Here is a 26,006-nt window from a genome sequence, read left to right on the forward strand (position 1 = left end):
GAGGACTCCATCTCATTCATTACATGCATCATAAATATTGCATAAAAAACTGACAATATGTGACAGGTACACTACAAAGATTCGATTCTTATCCAAAACAAAGCCTAACGCACGGTTTTCCAGACATCTGAGGATGCAATTTGGATCAGTCTAACGCACGACTCATCCTTCAATCTAACACACGGTTTTCCAGACATCTGAGGATGCAATGTGGATCAGTCTAACGCACGACTTATCCATCAACCTAACACACGGTTTTCCAGACATCTGAGGATGCAATGTGGATAAGTCTAACGCATGACTTATCCATCAACCTAACGCACGGTTTTCCAGACATCTGAGGATGCAATCAAGATTAGTCTAACGCACGACTTATTCTTCAACCTAACGCACGGTTTTCCAGACATCTGAGGATGCAATTTGGATCAGTCTAACGCATAATTTACCCTTCAACCCAACGCACGGTTTTCCAGACATCTACGGATGCAAATTGGATTTAGTCTAACGCACGACTCATCCTTAGACCTAACGCACGGTTTTCCAGACATCTACGGATGCAAATTGGATCTGATCTGACGTACGACACATCCTTCAGCCTAACGCACGGTTTTCCAGACATCTGATGATGAAAACTAGACCTAGTCTAACGTACGACTCATCCTAAGTATACTCTTCAGATACGGTCTAACGTACGACGTATTCCAACTCTCAAGTCTATCTGTCTGGATGGCATCTTTAAGCCCATCTCCGACAATATTCTGTCTGGATGGCATCTTTAAGCCCATCTCCGAAAAAGTCCCTTCATCATCAGCAAGGGCAAATTCTTGGGTATTCTAGTGTTCAATCCTCTTCTACCTTCAGATTCCGACTGGCGTACAAACCACTCTACATCTTCAGGTTTAAGAAAATTGAACAGGGGCAGCTGCATACCCCAAAATTTGCCCATACTATTTCTCATATTCAAATTCAAATCAAAGCATAAAGCTCAAAGACACTCTCCCCTAAACTAGGGTTTTATTGTTCCGAGGAAAATCAATGAATCAATGGCTCTAAGGCAGCCCATATGGCTCAAAATATCTCACATTACCTCTATGACAAGTATCAAGTCTCAGCTCAAAGGATTGGCCACTCAATTGTTCAAAAGGTCAACAGTCGATTAGATCGACCTAAAAGTCAACAGTAGTCAAATTATAGTCAAAACTCTTGATTTTTTTGTCAACATCCTTCCATTGAAGTATCATTCACCATTTGATCAAGAATTGATCATGGTTCATCAAGGAAAGATAAAAAATCAACAGTTCAAAAAGTTTCTAAATTAGGGTTTGTATAGGAGAAAGTCAACTGAACTTTGACCAGCCATAACTCTTACATGGAACATCAGAAATTTTCCATTCAAAGCTCAATTTGAAGGAAATTTGATTCTCTACAACCTTGTCTCTCACATGCCAAGTCTAAAATTGCTTCATTTAAGAGATATGGACAAAAACATTATAGGTCATTTTCAAAAGTCAACAAAAAGTCACTTTTTTCAAAAGGACACACAAGGAGCATGGAAAATTATTTTGATATGAGACCAAAGACATTGGTTAGAGGACTCTTTATGGTTTCTAAAAAGTCCTAGAACACATCCGTACCTCAAAAATTGAGGGAGATATGCCTCGTTAAAGTTGGTCGATTTTAAGAGAGAAAATGTGAAGAAAAAGGCTTCAAAATGATTTTTGTTGTGAAGGAGCCTAATATCTTTTGATCCAATCTTATTCTACAAGTTACCAATGGGGTCCATATCCAATGCCACGAATTATTAATGATTATTTGATTTTATATGAATTTTTTTTCATTAAAAAATCAATTTAACCAAATATTTTGAAAGAAAATGCAATAGATTTGTTTTGGATTTATTTTGCATTCAATTTCAACCATTTAAATAACAAATATTTGAGCCAATTTCGTTGCACTACAGATTGGAAAGAGAGAGATTGAGATTTGGCCAAATTAGAAACTTTCACAACAAAATTTCCAATCAAATTTTTCAAGATTGGAATCAAAGATTCATGGGGATTCAAATCAAAATAACAACCCTAATACACTCCATTATATAAGTACAAGGGTTACAGACCTAAAATACACGTTTTGCTGCCTCTGAAAAACCTTAAGCAAGCTCTCAAAAACCAAGAACAACTCAAGATCAATTCTGGTGTTAGAAGGGATTTCAAGGAGAATTAAGGATTCTAAATCGTTCTCTGAAGATTTCAGAAGCTCTCCAGATCATTACCTCCAGCCCCTACGTCCAAATTCGCAAGCAATTTGTCACGGTTTGTTTCTACTTTTCATGAACTCGATTGCATTGATTTACATAACATAAACATATTTTGGTTGCATATCCATGTTTGTGATCATGTTTAGAAGCGTTCTGGGCGTTTTAATTGGAGTTTGCGTGCAGGTTTAGGGTTCGGCCATGGTTAGGTTTAAGAGCTCCCAAATTGAGGCTTCATGATTTAGGCAAAATTAGGCAAAACCATGGTCGTATTCGTGTTCAGGAGATCCAAATACATCGATCTATGGTCTTGGATATCATTTATCTTGTGTGTATAGTATTTTCGTGTTAGCAGGTTTTGTAGCTACGGTAAAAAACCGTAGGTATTGGTTCTAGCCACGGTTTCGCTGTAGGTATAACCTAAGGCGACGGTTGCATCGAAGAAGATGAAGTGTGGCAGCTTCTCATTGGTCCGTTCAAACTAGGAAAAGGCGCGCAGGTGGGGTAAGCTCTTGGATCAGGTACGTTAAGACCCACGTGGAAACTGTGGTCCCTTAGCGCTAATCCGTAGGAGGCGCAAGTCCATCATAGTCCCTCCACACCAGCCACACCTGATCGCAAGTTAAGTTTTTAATAAAAAAATTTTATTTTTAATTACACAACTCTATTTTATTTTATTTATAATATATATATATATATATATATATATATATATATATATATATATATATATATATATATATTGTTTTAAATTCTTTTTTCTTTCTTTAAAAAATAAAAACTATTATATTTTTATTTTCAAAACTTTTTTCTTTATTTATTTTCTTTTAATATTTATATTATTCATTAAATTCATATATATATATATATATATATATATATATATATATATATATATATATATATATATATATATGTATATATATATATATATGTCATTCAAATTATTATTTATGTATTATTTTCTATTATTCTTATTTATTTATTTATTTACTTATAATAACATATTTCTTTTATTTTATCTATTTTCTTATTATCATATTTATTTAAATTATATTTATTTGCTTATATTTCCAAAAATTCATACATATTTTATTTTTATTCTAAAAAATTCATAAAAAATACCTGTGTGCCCGATTTTATTTTCGCTTCCCGATTTAATTAATTAGGTCGCGAGACCAATAATTAATTAAATCGTTTACGTTATGTTATTCAATTCATACCCTAATCAGGGCTTACGGAGATCATTCCATACACTGAAATATTTGTTTTTCTGTGCCTTTTTCAGGATTGACTCTTCCAATACACTCCGACTATGCGCCACGTCAAATTCAAAGCTAAGTTCTAACCTTTCTTATTTAAATATTTTCGCCTGTTATTTTATTTAACTAGGGTTTAATTCCCGCTGTCAATGAACTCCTCCTACACTTACTTCTTCTTTTTATTCTTTTGCCAATTCTTTAATGATCAGGGTCAATGCTTAATGCTCAAGGCAAATCTTTTCCCATCAACCTTCATCAATCGAAGCTAAGTATTTTTACCCTTTTCTCGTATTTTTACTTTTATTGATTAGGGTTAACCGTATTCGATGTCTGAACTATAATGCACTCACATATGTCTTGTTTCTTATTTTTCCCACCTTTTCAGGGTTTGCCAATTGCCAAAGCTTCGAATAGTCGGTAACCCTAAACCCTGATCTTAATTATTACTTGTTCAGACTTATTGCTCTGTTTATCCCGCTGGTTTCATTTTCCCTTTCCCCCCGCTGGTTTCATTTTCCGTTTCCCCATTATTGCTTTAATTGTTAATATTAATTGTTGTGGTTAGTAATTTAGGGCGTGAAAACTCGAATTGAACTTAGAATAACTAATTATAAGATAATTTCTGAATTAATCACGTGATTGTTGCACCCACGCACACTTTCTGGTACCCCTCTTATTGCCTGTTGCCTGTTGCCTTGTGTTTTTGCAGAATAGCCTTGTCCCTCGAATACGAGGATACCTCAGCCATGTTGCCTCGATTATGTAAAGGTCGTACGACCCTAATGATGCTGCCTTCGACACACCAATATGACCTCGACCCTCGGAAGTTGCCAACGAAAAGGCTGAGGTATCCTCTGGTTGCCTACGAAAGGCTATTCTGGTCCTTCCCTTAGACTACCTGCCTCCCTATGGCATGGGACAGTCTTACGGCGAACGACATTTCGACGACCCTTCAACCTCCAAATGAAAGGTGAAGGATAGAAAAACACTTAGAAAGGGGGGGTTTGAATAAGTGTAGTCTAAAAACTTGGACGATAAAAATAAATTGCACAATTATTTTTATCCTGGTTCGTTGTTAACTAAACTACTCCAGTCCACCCCCACGGAGTGATTTACCTCACCTGAGGATTTAATCCACTAATCGCAACAGATTACAATGGTTTTCCACTTAGTCCGCGACTAAGTCTTCTAGAGTATCCTGATCACAACCTGATGACTCCAGGAACAAATGCTTAGACACAAGCTAAGACTTTCTTAGAGTATCCTGACCACCACGTGATCACTCTAATTACAACTGCTTAGACACAAGTTAAGACTTCCTAGAGTATCCTGATCAACAGTTGATCACTCTTGTTACTTACAAATTAATGTAATCATTTCTAAGAGTATTACAAATGCTTCTGAAAAGCTATAATCACAATAGTGATATTTCTCTTAACGTTTAAGATTAATCTCACTAATATATTACAACAGCAGTGTAGTGAGCTTTGATGAAGATGAAGTTTCTGAGATTTGATTTGAACAGCGTTTCAGCAAGTTAATATTCACAGAAATCGTCAAGAAATTAGTAACCTTGCTTCTCATCAGAACTTCATATTTATAGGCGTTTTGAGAAGATGACCATTGGGAGCATTTAATGCTTTGCGTATTCCGTACAGCATTGCATTTAATGTTTCACGCTTTTGTCAACTACCTCGAGCCTTGTTCACGCTGTGTCTACTGACGTTGCCTTTAATAGCTTCCAACGTTCCTTTTGTCAGTCAGCGTAGCTTGCCACCTGTACTTTCTTCTGATCTGATGTTTGTGTATACAACGTTTGAATATCATCAGAGTCAAACAGCTTGGTGCATAGCATCTTCTTGTCTTCTGACCTTGAAGTGCTTCTGAGCGTGATACCATGAGAACTTTAGTGCTTCTGCTTCTGATCTCAAGTTCTTCTGATGCTTCCATAGACCCATGTTCTGATTCTGCCTTGACCATCTTCTGATGTCTTTCCAGACCATGTTCTGATGTTGCATGCTGAACCTTCTGAATCAAAGCTTCTGAGCGCTGATTTGTGCATACTCTTTATATATTTCCTGAAAAGGAAATTGCAATGTATTAGAGTACCACATTATCTTGAGCAAAATTCATATACATTGTTATCATCAAAACTAAGATTATTGATCAGAACAATTCTTGTTCTAACAATCTCCCCCTTTTTGATGATGACAAAAACATATATAAATGATATGAATTTGCGATCAGAATAACAGACGGCTAAAGACAATTTAAACAGCTATAGCATAAGCATGTGAATATGTCTCCCCCTGAGATTAACAATCTCCCCCTGAGATGAATAATCTCCCCCTGAAATTAATACTAGAAGAATTTTATAAATAAAAGACTTCCCTGAGTATTTCAGTAGAGACGTTCACGGTGCTTGATCTTCAGAACATTCATGACTTCTGATTTCTGCTTCCATAGGACAGCTTCAGAACATTGAATTTCTTTAGATCCTCAGAACATTCAGAGCTTCTGATTCCTGCTTCCATCGGACAGCTTGAGAACTTGAATTTCTTTGATCTTCAGAACATTCACAGCTTCTGACTTCTGCTTCCATCGGACAGCTTCAGAACTTGAATTTCTTCAGATCTTCAGAACATCCACAGCTTCTGATTCTTGCTTCCATTGGGACAGCTTCAGAGCTTGAATTTCTTCTTACATCACTTCATGCTAGATTGTATCAGAACATTGTTGAATGTACCAGAGCATCATCAGAGCATCTCTACATCCTGAAATGTTACAGAACAAAACTAAACGACAAAAGTCAGCATGAAAGAGTCAGAACATAGAATATGTTTCATAACACATAATATGTATCAGAGCCATATGGTATGTGTCAGAACACATAGACATAATGTTTCAGATCATATTCTATCATCAGAATGTCTGAACATTCTTCCTTCTTGCTTCTGATTCTGAAGCTTCATAGCACTCAGCTTGCTTCATGAATCCAAGAACTAGATTCATCTTGTTGCTTCTAATGTTGATCTTGAATCTTCAATTCCTGCAACAACACAACTTAAAGCATAGAACTTTGCAAGTTCTGTTAGTAATGTGGGGCCTTTTTACCCAGTAACTGATAATATTAATCAGATCATTTATCATATATTTTCTCCCCCTTTTTGTCATAACATCAAAAAGAATATAAAAGATTCAGATGTATAAAATGACAAAGGAAAGAAACAGAATCAAACTTTTCATTGATTAAGCAAACAGAATTACAAAAGATGTATGTAGAAAACAGATGCAATAAGGAAAGAAAACTACAAAGACCAAAGACTAAGACCCTAGATTAGAAAAAATCTGCTCCAGAATGTCATGAACCCCGTCAGTGCTTGCAGTTTGCCTTGCCATGAAGGAGCGAAACTCAGCATTGGCTGCTTCTTGCGCGTCCAAACGAGAAGCCAGCATAGCTTGATTCTGATGCAGAGCTTCCAAGGTCTTCATCAGAGCTGAGGGTTCACCAGAAGAAGAAACACCAGAACTTCTGCCAACAGGGACAGCAATCTCAGCAGGACGATCTTCTGGAAGGTCTTCAGCTTCTGTACCTTCCATCTCAATATCTGAGTCTAACTCAGGAGCAGCCTCAGCATATTCTGGTGGGAAAAGGGTGTGAGAGAGATGAGGAGATATCTGTTGGATGGATTGTAGGAGAAAGGATATCAGATGGTGATGATAGTGGTTCCAGAGAGGTGAAAGAAGAGGAAAAGGTGGTGGAAGTGTGTGAAGAGGGAGGTGATTGAGGGATACCATCAAGGGGTTGATACACACGTCTAGAGTAGTTTCCAGACATCATAGCTTCAAAGGGATTCACCTTGAGAGGGTCATAGGTGATCCTTACTCTTTTTGGTTTGTTTTCTGGTTCATCAGTTGGCTTTCTCTTTTGATTACGATCAGTTTCTTGATTTGCAGAACTTGACGATGGATTCATGATGAAGTTGCAGATAGTGAAAACTGCTAGGGTTTATGGTATGAATGCAAAGAGAGAGAGAGAGAGCGAAAAGGAAACTGAATGCAAGAGAGAGAAATATAAGAGGGAAAAGAAACGTTTGAAGAGTATTAAAAGAAAAAGAAATAAAAGGAAATGATGGATAGCATTTAATGTTACATGACGTGAGGAGAGATAATAATGACAAAAGAAGTGATTAGCACAGTTACCTAAGTAGGCGTCCCCTCAACTGCACGCACGCTTGTCCAGAAATAGTGAACACGTGTTTACCATCTGGATAGCCAGTTACAGCTGTTTTACTTTTAAAGAGATTCTGAATCAACTTAGACAATGAAACGTTAGTAATAACAGAATCACTACTTCTAATTGATTAAAATCAGAACTTCTTAAAAAAAATCTAATCACATTTCAGAAGATACTCATACATAAGATCTTCTCATCTTCTCATTCTAGGCATAAATCCATACTGATATTCTTCAGAATGAACTTAAACCTATCTTCAGCAAGGGGTTTTGTAAAGATATCAGCCCATTGATGGTCTGTATCCACAAAGTTTAAAGATATGACACCCTTCTGAACATAGTCCCTTATGAAATGATGTTTAATCTCAATATGTTTAGCTTTTGAATGTAAGATAGGATTCTTAGATAAACATATAGCAGAAGTATTATCACAGAAAATAGGAATGTTACTCTCATATATCTGATAATCTTCTAGCTGACTTCTCATCCAGAGCATTTGTGTGCTACAACCAGCAGCAGCAACATATTCTGCTTCTGTTGTTGAGAGGGCAATGGTTGCTTGCTTCTTGCTGTACCAGGAGATTAGGTGACTTCCAAGAAATTGACAACTTCCAGAAGTACTCTTCCTTTCAATTTTATCTCCAGCATAGTCAGCATCACAGAATCCTACTAAGTTGTATTCTTTGGATCTTCTGTAAACTAAACCAACATTAGTAGTACCTTTCAGATACCTCAGAATTCTCTTAACCGCAGTTAAATGAGATTCTCTCGGATCTGATTGGAATATAGCACACAAACAAACACTGAAGAGAATATCAGGTCTAGAAGCAGTTAGGTATAGAAGAGATCCAATCATACCTCTGTACAACTTCTGATCTACCTTCTTACTTACCTCATCCTTACCTAGGACACATGTTGGATGCATAGGAGTTTTGGCTTCTTTACTTTCAGAAAAGATTAAACTTCTTCAGAAGTTCTTTCACATACTTGGTTTGATGAACATACGTTCCATCAGAAGTTTGGTTGATTTGAATCCCAAGGAAATACTTGAGTTCTCCCATCATGCTCATTTCAAATTCAGCCTGCATAGACTCAGCAAACTCCTTTCCAAGTGTAGCATTAGATGTTCCAAAGATGATATCATCAACATATATTTGACAAATTAAAATATCCTTTTTAAAGGTTTTACAAAAGAGAGTAGTGTCCACTTTTCCTCTAGTGAAACCATTTTCCAGAAGGAAAGAACTTAAACGTCCATACCAAGCTCTAGGAGCTTGTTTCAATCCGTATAATGATTTCTTTAATTTAAAAACATGATTTGGAGACTTGGAGTCTTCAAAACCAGGAGGTTGATGGACATAAACTTCTTCATCTATATAACCATTTAAGAAGGCACTCTTGACATCCATCTGATAAAGAGTGATGTTGTGTTGAGTGGCAAAAGAAATTAATAGACGAATAGATTCTAACCTGGCCACTGGTGCAAAGGTTTCTGTGTAGTCAATTCCTTCTTGCTGACTATAACCTTGAGCAACCAGTCTGGCTTTGTTTCTTACCACTTCTCCCTTCTCGCTTAGCTTGTTTCTGAATACCCACTTAGTGCCGATGATGTTAAATACTTTTGGTCTAGGAACCAAATCCCATACATCATTCCTTGTAAACTGATTGAGTTCTTCTTGCATGGCAATTATCCAGTCTGGATCTTCTAGAGCTTGATCAACAGAAGTTGGCTCGATCAAAGAAACAAGACCTAATTGACATTCTGCATTGTTCTTAAGGAATGCCCTTGTTCTGATGGGATCATCTTTCTTTCCAAGGATCACATCTTCTGAATGAGCTGAAGCAAGTCTAGGTGATCTTCTGACTGTTGGCTCTTCAGAAATTCTCAGATTTTCCAAGGATGCAGCAACTTGATCTTCTGATCCATTGCTTCTGAGACTGCCAGCTTCTGCAGCTTTGCTTCTTGGTTCTACAGCTTCTGATATATCAATATCTATATCTGCAAAATTCTCAAACTGCTTTGGCTTTTCAAGACCAAGCTTATCATCAAACCTGATATTGATTGATTCTTCTACAATCAATGTTTCAGTATTGTATACTCTGTAGCCTTTAGAGCGTTCAGAATATCCAAGAAGGAAACACTTTTGTGCTTTAGAATCAAACTTACCAAGATGATCTTTAGTATTCAGAATAAAACACACACATCCAAAAGGATGAAAATATGAAATGTTGGGCTTTCTGTTCTTCCACAATTCATAAGGAGTCTTATTTAGAATAGGTCTTATAGAGATTCTATTCTGAATATAACATGCAGTGTTTATTGCTTCTGCCCAGAAGTGCTTAGCCATATTGGTTTCATTGATCATGGTTCTGGCCATTTCTTGTAGAGTCCTATTCTTTCGCTCTACAACTCCATTTTGTTGTGGAGTTCTAGGACAAGAGAAATCATGGGCAATACCATTTTCTTTGAAGAACTCCTCAAAGAATTTGTTCTCAAATTCACCACCATGATCACTTCTGACCTTTATGATTTTACACTCCTTCTCAGTTTGAGTCTGAGTGCAGAATTCAAAGAACACTGAATGAGACTCATCCTTGTGTTTCAAGAACTTTACCCATGTCCAGCGGCTATAATCATCAACGATGACTGATCCATATTTCTTCCCTTTGACAGATGCTGTTTTGACTGGGCCAAACAGATCAATGTGCAAACGTTCTAACGGCCTTGAGGAAGAGACAACATTCTTAGACTTGAATGCAGGTTTGGAGAACTTGCCCTTCTGACATGCTTCACAAAGAGCATCTGATTTGTATTTCAGATTAGGGAGTCCTCTGACAAGATTTAGTTTGTTAATCTGAGAAATCTTTCTCAAACTAGCATGTCCTAATCTCCTGTGCCAGACCCATTGCTCTTCAGAAACAGACATAAGACAAGTCACCTTCTGCTTCTCAAGATCAGAAAGATCAATCTTATAAATGTTGTTCTTTCTCTTGCCTGTAAATAGGATTGAGCCATCCTTCTGACTTACAGCCTTGCAAGACTTTTGATTGAAGATTATATCATAACCATTGTCACTTAATTGACTTATGGACAATAAGTTATGCGTTAATCCTTCTACAAGAAGTACATTAGTTATGGAAGGAGAGTTACCAAGACTTATGGTTCCAGAGCCAATGATTTTGCCCTTCTGATCTCCTCCAAACTTGATTTCTCCACCTGGTTTAAGCACCAGGTCTTGGAATGTAGACCTTCTTCCCGTCATGTGTCGCGAGCACCCAGAGTCCAGGTACCATGACATTTTGCTTTTTGTCCTCTTTGCCGCCAAGGATATCTGCAACAGAAATTATCTTCTCCTTAGGTACCCACAATTTCTTGGGTCCTTTCTTGTTAGTTCTCCTCAAGTTCTGATTGAACTTGGGTTTAGCAAAATATTTAACAGGAGGAACAGCATGATATTCTTTAGGTTTGTCAGCATGATATTTCTTAGGATGTGTCACATGCTTCTTGGTGTGAACAGTGTTAAACTTCTGTGCATGTGAAGTGAGCCTAATATCATGAGCATGGCCATATTTGAACTGATCATACAATGGCTTGTATGTGATCTTCAGATCATCAACAGGTTCAAATTTATGTGAGGTATCACCCTCATAGGCAAAACCAAACCTTCTGTTTCCAGAAACACCATATATCATAGAAGCAAGATGACTTCTGCCAATACTTCTAGATAAGAACTTTCTGAAGCTCGAGTCATATTCTTTCAGAATATGATTCATGCTATGGAATGGATTTTTCTGTTTCAGAAGGAGATCCACTATCTTTGGATTGATTTAAAACTTTTTCCTTCAGTTCAGAATTTTCCAATTCCAGCTTCTTAGTTTCAAATTCAAACTGCTTTTTCAGCCTTTTGTTTTTGATACTAAGATGAGCCTTGAGTTCCAGAAGTTCTGTTAAACTGGAAACTAACTCTTCTCTAGATAGTTCAGAAAATACCTCTTCAGAATCTGATTCTGATGTAGATTCTGATCCATCATCTTCTGTAGCCATCAGCGCGAAGTTGGCCTGCTCTCCTTCAGAGTCTGATTCTGATTCTGATTCAGAATTATCCCATGTTGCCATAAGACCTTTCTTCTTATGAAACTTCTTCTTGGGATTCTCCTTCTGAAGTTTTGGACACTCGTTCTTGTAATGTCCAGGCTCATTGCACTCATAGCAGACAGCCTTCTTCTTGTCAGATCTTCTGTCACCAGAAGATTCTCCTAGTTCAAATCTCTTTGAACTTCTGAAGCCTCTGAACTTCCTTTGCTTGCTCTTCCAGAGTTGGTTTACCCTTCTGGAGATCATGGACAGTTCATCTTCTTCTTCAGATTCTGATTCTTCAGGATCTTCTTCTCTAGCCTGAAAAGCGTTAGTGCATTTTTTAACATTAGATTTTAATGCAATAGACTTACCTTTCTTCTGAGGCTCGTTTGCATCCAGCTCTATTTCATGGCTCCTCAAGGCACTGATAAGCTCTTCCAACGAAACTTCATTCAGATTCTTCGCAATCTTGAATGCAGTCACCATTGGGCCCCATCTTCTGGGCAAGCTTCTGATGATCTTCTTTACATGATTAGCCTTGGTGTAGCCTTTATCCAGAACTCTCAATCCAGCAGTTAGAGTTTGAAATCTTGAGAACATCTTCTCAATATCTTCATCATCCTCCATCTTGAAGGCTTCATATTTCTGGATTAGAGCAAGAGCTTTAGTCTCCTTGACTTGAGCATTTCCCTCATGGGTCATTTTCAATGACTCATATATATCATGGGCAGTTTCCCTGTTAGATATCTTCTCATACTCAACATGAGAGATAGCATTCAGCAAAACAGTCCTACATTTATGATGATTCTTGAAAAGCTTCTTCTGATCATCATCCATTTCTTGCCTTGTAAACCTTACGCCACTGGCTTTCACTGGATGTTTGTAACCATCCATCAGAAGATCCCATAATTCACCATCTAGACCAAGAAAGTAACTTTCCAGTTTATCTTTCCAGTATTCAAAGTTTTCACCATCAAATACTGGTGGTCTAGTATAACCATTGTTACCATTGTATTGCTCAGCAGAGCCAGATGTAGATGCAGGTGGATCTGTTGGAATTTCACCAGCCATCTTTTACTGAAGCGTTTTTCTCTTCCTGAATCTTTTCTAAACACGGTTAAGTGCTTGCACCTTAGAACCGGCGCTCTGATGCCAATTGAAGGATAGAAAAACACTTAGAAAGGGGGGGTTTGAATAAGTGTAGTCTAAAAACTTGGACGATAAAAATAAATTGCACAATTATTTTTATCCTGGTTCGTTGTTAACTAAACTACTCCAGTCCACCCCCACGGAGTGATTTACCTCACCTGAGGATTTAATCCACTAATCGCAACAGATTACAATGGTTTTCCACTTAGTCCGCGACTAAGTCTTCTAGAGTATCCTGATCACAACCTGATCACTCCAGGAACAAATGCTTAGACACAAGCTAAGACTTTCTTAGAGTTTCCTGACCACCACGTGATCACTCTAATTACAACTACTTAGACACAAGCTAAGACTTCCTAGAGTATCCTGATCAACACTTGATCACTCTAGTTACTTACAAATTAATGTAATCAATTCTAAGAGTATTACAAATGCTTCTGAAAAGCTATAATCACAACAGTGATATTTCTCTTAACGTTTAAGCTTAATCTCACTTATATATTACAACAGCAGCGTAGTGAGCTTTGATGAAGATGAAGTTTCTGAGCTTTGATTTGAACAGCGTTTCAGCAAGTTAATATTCACAGAAATCGTCAAGAAATTAGTAACCTTGCTTCTCATCAGAACTTCATATTTATAGGCGTTTTGAGAAGATGACCGTTGGGAGCATTTAATGCTTTGCGTATTCCGTACAACATTGCATTTAATGTTTCACGCTTTTGTCAACTACCTCGAGCCTTGTTCACGCTGTGTCTACTGACATTGCCTTTAATAGCTTCCAACGTTCCTTTTCTCAGTCAGCGTAGCTTGCCACCTGTACTTTCTTCTGATCTGATGTTTGTGTATACAACGTTTGAATATCATCAGAGTCAAACAGCTTGGTGCATAGCATCTTCTTGTCTTCTGACCTTGAAGTGCTTCTAAGCGTGATACCATGAGAACTTCAATGCTTCTGCTTCTGATCTCAAGTTCTTCTGATGCTTCCATAGACCCATGTTCTGATTCTGCCTTGACCATCTTCTGATGTCTTGCCAGACCATGTTCTGATGTTGCATGCTGAACCTTCTGAGTCAAAGCTTCTGAGCGCTGATTTGTGCATACTCTTTATATATTTCCTGAAAAGGAAATTGCAATGTATTAGAGTACCATATTATCTTGAGCAAAATTCATATACATTGTTATCATCAAAACTAAGATTATTGATCAGAACAATTCTTGTTCTAACAAAAGGCTTCCTGCCCTCTTATGGCATGGATAGACCCTTTCACCCTGAAAGGCTAAAAGAACATTTTTCATCTAACCAGGTAATTGCCCCTAATTGCTTTGCTCTGGTTTAAAATTCTTTTTCTACACTTCTTTCATAAACCTTCAAAATGGCTACGCTTATTTACAAGCTATAGTCCATATTCACTTCTTCTATATTTCTGAACGAAAAACAGCAAAGCAATTAAGAGCCCATGGATGCAAAGGGTGCCTTACACCTCCCCTTTGCATAAATTACCCCCCGAACTAAAATTTTCTTTTAAAGGTTTTTTTTCTGTTCTTTTAGCCTTTCTAATATTTGGATAAAATAAAAGTCGGTGGCGACTCTTGCTTACCGCGACATTTCATTAAAAGTCAGTTCACCGTATTACACTGCCCATCCAGAAGATGTTATAATTGGAAAGAAATATGATCCCATCAGAACAAGAGCATTCCTAAAGAACAATGCAGAATGTAAATTTGGTTTAGTGTCTTTGATTGAGCCAACTTTTGTTGATCAAGCTCTAGAAGATGCTGACTGGATAATTGCTATGCAAGAAGAGTTAAATCAGTTTACAAGGAATGACGTTTGGGATCTGGTTCCAAGACCTAAAGGATTTAATATCATTGGAACAAAATTGGTCTTCAAAAACAAGCTGAGTGAGAAAGGTGAAGTTATCAGAAACAAAGCCAGACTGGTTGCTCAGGGCTATAGTCAGCAAGAAGGTATTGATTATACTGAAACCTTTGCACCAGTGGCCAGGTTAGAATCTATTAGATTGTTAAATTTCATTTGCCACTCAGAATAACATCACTCTTTATCAGATGGATGTTAAGAGTGCCTTTTTAAATGGTTATATAGATGAAGAAGTTTATGTTCACCAACCTCCTGGTTTTGAAGATTCTAAGTCTCCAGAACATGTTTTTAAACTAAAGAAATCATTATACAGTTTGAAGCAAGCTCCCAGAGTTTGGTATGAAAGATTAAGTTCTTTCCTTCTAGATAATGGTTTCACAAGAAGAAAAGTAGACACAACTCTCTTTTGTAAAACCTATAAAAAGGATATGTTAATTTGTCAAATTTATGTGGATGATATTATTTTTGGAACATCTAATGCTACACTTGGAAAGGAGTTTGCTAAGTCTATGCAGGCAGAATTTGAAATGAGCATGATGGGAGAAATCAAGTATTTCTTAGGCATTCAGATCAATCAAACTGCTGAAGGAACTTATGTTCATCAGACTAAGTACGTCAAAGAGCTTCTGAAGAAGTTCAAACTATCTGAAAGCAAAGAAGAAAAAACTCCTATGCATCCAACTTGCGTATTAGGTAAGGATGAGGTAAGAAAGAAGGTAGATCAGAAGATCTACAGAGGTATTATAGGATCTCTTCTCTATCTGACTTCTTCTAGACCTGATATTTTATTCAGTGTATGCTTGTGTGCTAGATTCCAATCAGATCCTAGAGAATCTCAATTAACTGCTGTTAAGAGAATTCTTAGGTATTTGAAAGGTACTACTAATGTTGGTTTAGTCTACAGAAGATCTGAAGAATACAACTTAGTAGGATATTGTGATGTTGATTACGTTGGATATAGAGTTGAACGGAAAAGTACTTCTGGAAGCTGTCAGTTTTTGGGAAGTAACCTGATCTTCGGGTACAGTAAGAAGCAAGCAACAATTTCACTCTCTACAACAGAAGCAGAATATGTAGCTGCTGCTGGATGTAGTACACATATGCTCTGGATGAAAAGTCAACTAGAAGACTATCAGATATATGAGAGTAACGTTCCTATATTCTGTGATAATACTTCTGCAACTTGTTTATCTAAAAGTCATATTTTACATTCTAAAGCTAAACATATAGAGATTAAACATCACTTTGTTAGGGACTATGTTCAGAAGGGTGTTATTTCTTTAAACTTTGTTAATACATACCATCAATGGGCTGATATCTTTAAAAAACCCCTTGCTGAAGATAGGTTTAAGTTCATTCTGAAGAACTTCAGTATGGACTTATGCCCAGAATGAAGGTGTTGAGATGATCTGATAAGTGGATTAGTTTGAAGATGTTGATTTATTTTCTTATCAGATGTTCTGTGTATGTATGTTCATATGGATACTCTGAATCTATTATCACTAACCTTTCATGTGTCTAAGTATGATACAAAACTTCTGCTAAAGAAAAACAGCTGTCACCAGTTATTCCAGATGATGACCACGTGTTCATTCTAAAGGGACAAGCATGTGTGCAGTTGATGAGACGCCGACCTAGGTAATTCTGCAAATCTTTTCAAATCTCACGCTATCTCCACTAACGTCTCTCAACATTAAATGTGATTGATTCATATTCTGTAATTGCTTGCATTCAGAATCTAATTGCATTTCATTTTCAAATCTGTGTCTATATAAACTCATTTCATTCTCATTTTCTCTCTTTTCACTCCTTCATCATCTTTGTAGTTTATGCATTTATGTCTCCTCTTTTGCCTTCATCAAAACCATAAAAGAAAGAAACCCAGAAATCTCAAGTGTTCTTCAATGGCTTCCTCGTCTGCTCTCAACAATGCTTCGTCTTCTCAACATCAAGAACAACAACAACAACAGCAACAACAAACTGTCTTCACTCCATTGAAGACCTGTTTGATTCCATACGCAGATTTGGAAATTCTCTGTGAACTTATGGTAGATTTTGAAAATCTTCAAGCACATAACTTCAACATCAAGATGAACATGTTAGTTCAAGGCTGGGGAAACTACTTTGATCGTCTCATTGGACTAGTTTACCCTGTTTTAGTAAAGGAATTGCAGACTCATGTTACCCTAACCCCAAATGTTATCATCTCCTTCGTTTTAGGGAAAGAGATTGCAATTACTGAGAATTTCATAAGTTATTGAATCTCCAAGGTTTGGGTGGAGTAACTGGTGATATTCCTGGTAGAACTGATTGGGAAACAGTCTACCCAAAAATATTTACTTCTGGAAAAGGTTCACCAAACACCAAGGATCTGAAGCCCTCATACAGAGGTTGGGCAAAGATCATTCTGGAATCTCTCAACCACCGAAAATCAACTATCTCTGCAACCTATATAAATCAAGACCATTAGTTCCTTCTGTTTTGCATTGGAAAGGGTATGAGAGTTAACTTACCTTATATTCTGTTCCATGATCTGAGGACTCATGTGAAGGAATCAAGAGAAGTAGAACGACTGAAATATCCCAAGATAAAGAAGAACACCATTCTTATAGGAAGGCTGATATCAGACATTCTAACTAAGAGTGGTCTGATTGATGCTCTGAAAGTAGCTGGCTCAGTTCAAGACCTGACTACTATTAGTGGGAGTACTCTAACTTCCCATACTCTGAGGAGAATGCAATTAATTGGAAAGGTGCTCTCTCCTCAAACAGTGATCAATGATATTCTGTCCAGAAGAAATCCAGTTGTTGATTTCCCTCTGTTTTTCAAGGAAGAACTATAGAATCTGTCCAACTCTATCTAGAGTCCTGTGTAAGAGACAAGTCAGAATTTGATCCTGCTTGGCTTTGTGGCAGAACTCTTCCATCTTTGGATGAATTGATCAAAAGGGATAAAAAGAAGAAAGAGAAGAAAAAAAGAAAGACTACTGGCGAAGGTCCTATTACAAAGAAAGCTAAGAAGGAGAAGAAACCTTCAGGTATTACTATCTCTGACTTTGTACCTGTTAATAGTTCTGAACAAGTATCAACAGTTGACCCTCTATCTCTCAAAATCCTTAAAACTTCTGAACCACTTAAGAAGTAAATAGAAGATATTGATAGTGTAGACAACTCTAGTTTACACTCTGATTCTTACCTTCCCCCTCAGCAAAAACCACCATTATCTGATATTCCATCTTCCTCCACCATCTCAAAAGGAAAACTCCCACTTCATTCTGAACCTCAAATTCTGAACCCCAAACCACTAAATGTTATCTTTCCACCAATTCCATCTGAAAGTATCATCTCCACTAATCGACCTCAACCAACCTCCTATATTCCTCAACCAATCTCTCCAATTTCTACCCCTTCTTCTCCATCCAATTTTTCTGACCCAGTTGTTGTATTCGTAGACTCTGACAACGAATCAGAATCTTCACCACCTCCATCCTCTTCAAACAATTATTTTTTTTGAAAGAACCTCTGAACCATATTCCATCTCCCACCCTGAAGATCCAATCACCATTGTCAGAACCAACCCTACCCCACCTTCTGTTGATATGCATTTTGAATTGTTAAAACATAAGGTACGAACAAGGTTAGAGTATCTGAAGGTTGCCCATGACTCTAAGCTGGATCATGTGGCTGCTAGAAAGCTCTGGAAGGCTTTCTCTGAAGATGTGCAAGTAGAGTTTCTGGATCTCCAGAATGATTGTCTTGCTGCTGCTTCTGGTCCTGCTGGACTGACTCTGGAGTATGGCAATAGCAAGTACTTTCATCCCATCATGAATTGGAAGCCTCTGGAAGAAGCTCCTTTTGTTGATGACCTGGATGTGGATTTCGATGATATGGAAGTGGATAAGCCTCTGGTTGTTTAGACTGATAAGCCTCTGGTTCCTTATCCTCTTTCAGTTCTTATAGGAGACTTTCAGACGCTGTTTGAATGGTTCCAGGAGAATCCTCTTGATGAGAATCCTGTTGTGGAGAATCATGCTGAAGAGCATCCTGTTGAAGAGATTCCTAAAGGATAGAAAAACACTTAGAAAGGGGGGGTTTGAATAAGTGTAGTCTAAAAACTTGAACGATAAAAACAATTTGCACAGTTAGTTTTATCCTGGTTCGTTGTTAACTAAACTACTCCAGTCCACCCCCACGGAGTGATTTACCTCACCTGAGGATTTAATCCACTAATCGCAACAGATTACAATGGTTTTCCACTTAGTCTGCGACTAAGTCTTCTAGAGTATCCTGATCACAACCTGATCACTCCAGGAACAAATGCTTAGACACAAGCTAAGACTTTCTTAGAGTATCCTGACCACCACGTGATCACTCTAATTACAACTGCTTAGACACAAGCTAAGACTTCCTAGAGTATTCTGATCAACACTTGATCACTCTAGTTACTTACAAATTAATGTAATCAAATAAGAGTTTTACAATGCTTCTGAAAAGCTATAATCACAACAGTGATATTTCTCTTAAAGTTTAAGCTTAATCTCACTAATATATTACAACAGCAATGTAGTGAGCTTTGATGAAGATGAAGTTTCTGAGCTTTGAGTTGAACAGCGTTTCAGCAAGTTTTTCAGAATAAGTTCGTTCAGAATTGGTAACCTTGCTTCTCATCAGAACTTCATATTTATAGGCACTTGGGAAGATGGCCGTTGGGAGCATTTAATGCTTTGCGTATTCCGTACAGCATTGCATTTAATGTTTCACTCTTTTGTCAACTACCTCGAGCCTTGTTCACGCTGTGTCTACTGACGTTGCCTTTAATAGCTTCTAACGTTCCTTTTGTCAGTCAGCGTAGCCTGCCATCTTGTACTTGCTTCTGATCTGATGTTTGTGTATACAACGTTTGAATATCATCAGAGTCAAACAGCTTGGTGCATAGCATCTTCTTATCTTCTGACCTTGAAGTGCTTCTGAGCGTGATACCATGAGAACTTCAGTGCTTCTGCTTCTGAACTCAAGTTCTTCTGATGCTTCCATAGACCCATGTTCTGATTCTGCCTTGACCATCTTCTGATGTCTTGCCAGACCATGTTCGGATGTTGCATGCTGAACCTTCTGAGTCAAAGCTTCTGAGCGCTGATTTGTGCATACTCTTTATATATTTCCTGAAAGGGAAATTGCAATGTATTAGAGTACCACATTATCTCACACAAAATTCATATCCTTGTTATCATCAAAACTAAGAATATTGATCAGAACAAATCTTGTTCTAACAATTCCTACTGAAGAGGAACCTGTTGCTGATAATCAAATGGTTCCAGCTTCTGCTGTTCCTACTGCTATTGAGGAAAATCTTGTTGATTCTTCTCCTGGCCCTTCAACGTCTGTCTTGTTGGAAACTCTGAAGGAACTTCAACAAAATCAAGAAACTGTGTTCAGTCGTCTGGACAAGCAGGATGACACTATTGCTGAAATCAGAACTTGGATGCAAATATCTGAAGAGTCTTCAAGGAAGCAAGTAGAAGACACCGCTGAGATCAAGAATCTTCTGGAAGCCTTAGCCTCTAAGCTTAACCAGTCTTAGTCTGAGTCTTGTGTCTTAGTAGTTTTCTTCGTTTCTTGCATTTGTTTTTGCATCTGTTTGTACTCTTCCCTTTGGTATCAATGAAAATTTTCTTTCTTCACTCTGTGTGTCTTTCATCTGAATCTTTTATGCTTTTTGATGTTATGACAAAAAGGGGGAGAAACGTGTTATTTGAATTGATTTATAATATCAGTTGTTGGGCTTAAGTCTCAACATTCCTAACAAAAATTGCAAGTTTTTTGTGTCTATGATAGTTTTGCAGGAATGTGATAATCAGAACAAGCTCAAAAAGAGGAGAAACGTATCTGGAGAAAATCTTTCAAAGATTTGAAGCAAACAAAGCTCAAAGCTCTGATACAAGAATTTTCAAGATCTGAAGCAAGCTATGCTTTGATACAAGAATTTAAAGCTATGCACAAAATCTGAAGCAAGTCATTTTGATGCTCTGATAGCTCTAAAGAAAAATTCAAAGCTCTGAAGCTGTCTAATGGAAGCTCTGAATCATCTGAAGATTAAAGTTCAACGTGAAAGTCTCATCTGAAATGGAAAATACTCAGGGAAATCTTTTATTTATAAATTCTTCTAGTATTAATTTCAGGGGGAGATTGTTAATCTAAGGGGAAGACATATTCACACACTCTAATTAATATGTTTTTATGCTATATCTGTGTATTGTCTTTTTCATCTGATATTCTGGATACAAATTCATATTAATTCTGTATGTTTTTGTGATCATCAAAAAGGGGGAGATTGTTAGAACATGAAATGTTCTGATCAATATTTCTAGTTTTGATGATAACATTATATATGAATTTTGTATAAGACAATGTGGTACTCTAATTATTCACGTTTTCCATTTCAGGAAAAGTCTAAGAGAGTATGCACAAAATCAGCACTCGGAAGCTCTGACCCAGAAGATCTGGATGGCTTCATCAGAACATGGTCTGGAAGACATCAGAAGATGGTCTTAAGAAAATCAAAACATGATCTGGAAAACATCAGAAGATGGCAGTCAGGAGCAAGGCTCTGAAGATCTGATGGTATCACGCTCCAAAGCACTTCCAAAGTCTGATGAATGAAGTTGTATCTACACCGACGCTGAAGACTCTGATATTCAAACGTTAATTCTAATAGTATGAGTCCAGAAGCAAGTACAATATGAAAAGTCTACAACGTCAAATCTGTCTGACTTACAAAAGGAACGTTAGAAGCTACAAAAGGCAAAGTCAGCAAAAGCAGTTGAAGCATGGCTCGAGGTTGTTGACAAAAGAGTGAAACATTAAATGCAGCAGTGTACTATTCACGCATAGCATTAAATGCTACTCAATGGTCACATTTTCTCACTGCCTATATAAAGAAGTTCTGATGCTGAAGCAGCGACCAACTCTCTCGTTCTAAGTACCATTATGCTGCCAAAACGCTATCACACAAAAATAGAAAAGAACTCCATCTTCAACCTCACAAACATTGTAATATCTTAGTGAGTGTTAGAACTTAATCTTGAGAGAAAAATCACTTGGTGATTATAGCTTATTAAGAAGCACATTAAACTCTTGTAATATTATGTGCATCTTTGTAAAAGGAATTTCCTAGAGTGATCAAGTTGTGATCTGTATACTCTAGAAGACTTAGAAGTTGTCTAAGTGGAGAACCATTCTAATCAAGATTGATTAGTGGATTAAATCCTCAGTTGAGGTAAATCACTCTGTTAGGGGTGGACTGGAGTAGTTTGGTTAACAACGAACCAGGATAAAAGTAACTGTGTGATTATTTTTTATCTACCATTTTTAGAAACAACCCTTATTCAATCCCCCCCTTTCTAAGTGTTTTTCACTCCTTCATATCCCTCCAAGATCCTAGACCTTCACTGCTCTGCACTGGATTTCCATAACTTTGCAAACCCTAGCTGTCACTCATGTCGGATATCCGTCGTTCAATCTTCGCTGAGTTATCCTTACTCGACGTACATTACTTATTTCCTCAGCTCCTTGATCCACTTCCCATCCGAGAGTTCCTGCCACAATGTTCCTTCCCGTGACGACACTTCAAATCACTCTCTGCACAAGTTCATACAATGTCATCTAGATGATCTCCAAATTCCTTGGTCTTAACTTCTAATTCCTTGATGTTTAAGATGGCTTGTTCCAAGTTTACCTTTGCTTACGCAACTAAGGCTTCTTATTCCGATCCCTGCTTCGGTCTTAGACATAACAATTGTCATCGCAAGCCAAAAGGTATAAAAATTCTCTCCTCAGATACAATCAAATGATCCAGGTCTGAAAAGCATACGCTTTAGACAAGTACCCTTCCAGGCAAATAGAGGGCATCTATAAGCCCATCTCCCACAGAACTCTTTCCCTACGCAAGCAAATTTTAGGGCATTTCAGTATCCAATCATCTTCTACCTCTTCAGGTTCAAGAAGATTGAACAGGGGCAACTGTCATACCCCAAAATTTGCCCTCCTCTTTTCATTTTCAATAATCCAAGGTTCAAGGGCTTTCTCAAGTCACTCTGCATTATCATAAATTAGGGTTTGTTCTTCAGCAAAATAATTTGGATCTCCAAGGCCTCAAATGGATCTCAATGTGTCACATATGTACCAAAATACTTTCATATCTAAAAAATTGAGAGATATATGCTTGGTACAAGTTGGTCGATTTTTAGAGAAATAAATGAAACCCTAATTGTTGGATTTTGAACTTTGAGTTTTTGGGCCTATAAGATTGAACTTCTCACGTGAATACAAGGTCATGGGAGGCCCATTTATCAATTCTTATTTATTTTATGGTTTATTTAATTTATCTTTAAATTTATTCATTTAAATTTAAAATAAATCAAATTAAATCATGATTAAATATTAAAAGATAATATATTTGATTTTTACAAATCATAATCAATTTCAAGATCAATCCAAGGGTATCCAAATGTGGAAAATATGCATAAAATAGCATGGGGTTTAAACTTAGAAAGATTTGATAAAAAAGATCTTTTTCAATTTTCATGTTAATGGATGATGGATTTTTTTAAAGCTTCCAACCCTAATTTGACTCATATATATACTAAGAGGAGGCTGCAAGAGTAGGAGGACGAAAAAGAAGGGGAGAGGGCAAGGGTTCAAAGGTGAAAATATCAAAGAAAGAATAGAATTTCTTATTCCTCATTAGAAGCCTTTTCAAGACCAGGTAACGATTCTATTTCCTTCTGGAGGTAAGAAAAGGTGAGTATGCGTTATCCTTAAGGTCTCATAACGTGAGAATATGCATCTTGGTGTTATTCAACATCCATTCACACTTCTGAAATTCATAACTCGTGATATATTGTATTGCAACCGAAACTAATCATATATTCGAGTTCAGGGAGAAGTTTAGAGGTGTTTAGAACTGTTTGCAAGAAGTTATAACTCAGATCCAAAGAATTGCCATGATTAGGGCTCAAGGAAGGTGATCCTCGAAGACCCCCCTTCAACGCCGTTTCCGATCAAAACAAAGTCGTCACTGCTGCCGTGGTGCACCATGGGAGGGATCTGGGTGCTTATATTGCTTCATTAACGTTTGTCTTTAGAGTTTTAATTTGTTTCAGGATTCGAAGGATTGGTCGCAGCTAAATCCGCAGGAGAGTACGCGGATAAATCCGCAGGAAAATGGGCGCCCAGAATTGAAGAAGACGAGGGAGAGGGAAGAAAGCCACGCGGCTTTGTTTTAATGGGCATCCAGAAGTCTTTGACTTCTTACTGCACGCGCTGGTTTCTGATTGGAGGGTCAGCCATTGGAGACCCTCTCTCCTCACAGGATTGGAGCAAGCTCATTCGACTGGGTCCCACTTTGACTGTCTGGTTTGAATTTTCTTTTCTTTGCTTTGTTACATATTTCTTTTATTCAGTTTATTTAGTTTCCAAAAGAAGCGCGCAGCAGGGATGGTAGAGGTGTTTTGCTGGTCACCGTGAAGACGCCAGTTCGAACCCCAGGTGCGTCTTTATTTTTATGGGGATTTCCCAGGAGATCCAGCGCGTCCTCTCCTTTGCACGCCTACCATATACATTCATCAACAACCATTGGATCTCCTATATGCCTAATCTAACGTCCAGAAGATACATGTGTACCATGGGCACTGCAAGGCCAACAACATATGATCATAGCCAGTTCTTTATATACATTTTATTATTATTGTTTAAATATTTAGAATTAGATAATAATTAGATATGGTTCAATTTAATTTATTAGGATTAGGAAAATATAATTTAATTAGGATTAGGATTATGATAATTAATTTCCCGATTATATCCCGACTATTTTCTCGATTAATTCATTTATTTAATTATTTTTAAATTATAAAAACCACAAAAAAACCTGTATAAATATGTTATGATATTAGGGTTCGCTCAATCCCATTGGCCAGTGGCCAGAGCATTAGGATTATGGTTTTCCAATCGACCTAGATACTCAGCCAAACAATTTAGAATTTTATTCGCTTCGATTAAATTAATTAATCGCGGTGGGTAATAATCAACAATTAAAATAATATTGATTCTGCTAAATGGTCTTAACCAAAGCTATTGGTTACGATGATTAGCATTTTTCTTTTATCAAAATTCGTTATTATTTGTAATCGAATCTATCGATTACGAGGGGTAACGGTAATTAAAACACGCGCATTTGCTATTCGCGGTGATCGAATCTATCGATTATAGTGGTTAGCAATCCTCCCTTTAACCCGTTAGCCATGGTAATCAAACCTATTGATTATTGCGACTAATGGTAACAAATTAAAATCAGGGTTGTACGCCCACATCTAAAACACTAAACCACAATACTACGGATTTTCATCCCTTCAAACATTGCAATGTTCACAACTACGATAAGGTAATTCAAAATACCTTCGAACATTCGCATTTCGAAACAATTTCAAAACAACTTCAAATACATTCAATGCAACTCTAAGGCGTACAACCCTGTGCCCGAACTACGTAGACTCTGATCCTCCATAAGGAGGTACGTAGGCACTTGGCAACAAGGCGAGTCCCCTTCCCAAAAATCTCAATTTTTCCCCTTCTCATTTCCTCAGCTATTAACCTCTGTAATTTTGCTATAAACCTTTACTTTAGACGCAAACCATAGGAAAGGGTTGAGGGTGCCTAACACCTTCCCTCGACCTGAATATAGTATCTTACCCTGATCTCTATACTGCGTAGGGTTTCCTATTCGCCCTTCAGAATAGGTGGCGACTCTAAGTTATAAATTTTTAGGCAGGTTGCTACAGCTGGCGACTCTGCTGGGGATAACTATAACGGTGAATTACTATGCTCCTATAGGCTTTAGGCTTTGGCAGGGTTTAGGTTTGGCAACCTTTTAGGGTTTGGCTAACGCGCCTTTTTCAGGGTTTGTAATTATTTTTTATTTCTTATTTTTTTTAAATTTGTTTATTTATTTATTTTTATTTAAAAATATTTAATTATTTAGGATATGTTTATATCTGATCACTTATGTGAATATATTTATATTTTTTATTGACTATTATATTTTTATATACTGCTGGATATATTATGTAGTGTTAAAACCCTAAGTGTGGGA

Source organism: Vicia villosa, linkage group LG1 (assembly GCF_029867415.1).
Source record: "Vicia villosa cultivar HV-30 ecotype Madison, WI linkage group LG1, Vvil1.0, whole genome shotgun sequence".
NCBI lineage: Eukaryota > Viridiplantae > Streptophyta > Magnoliopsida > Fabales > Fabaceae > Vicia > Vicia villosa.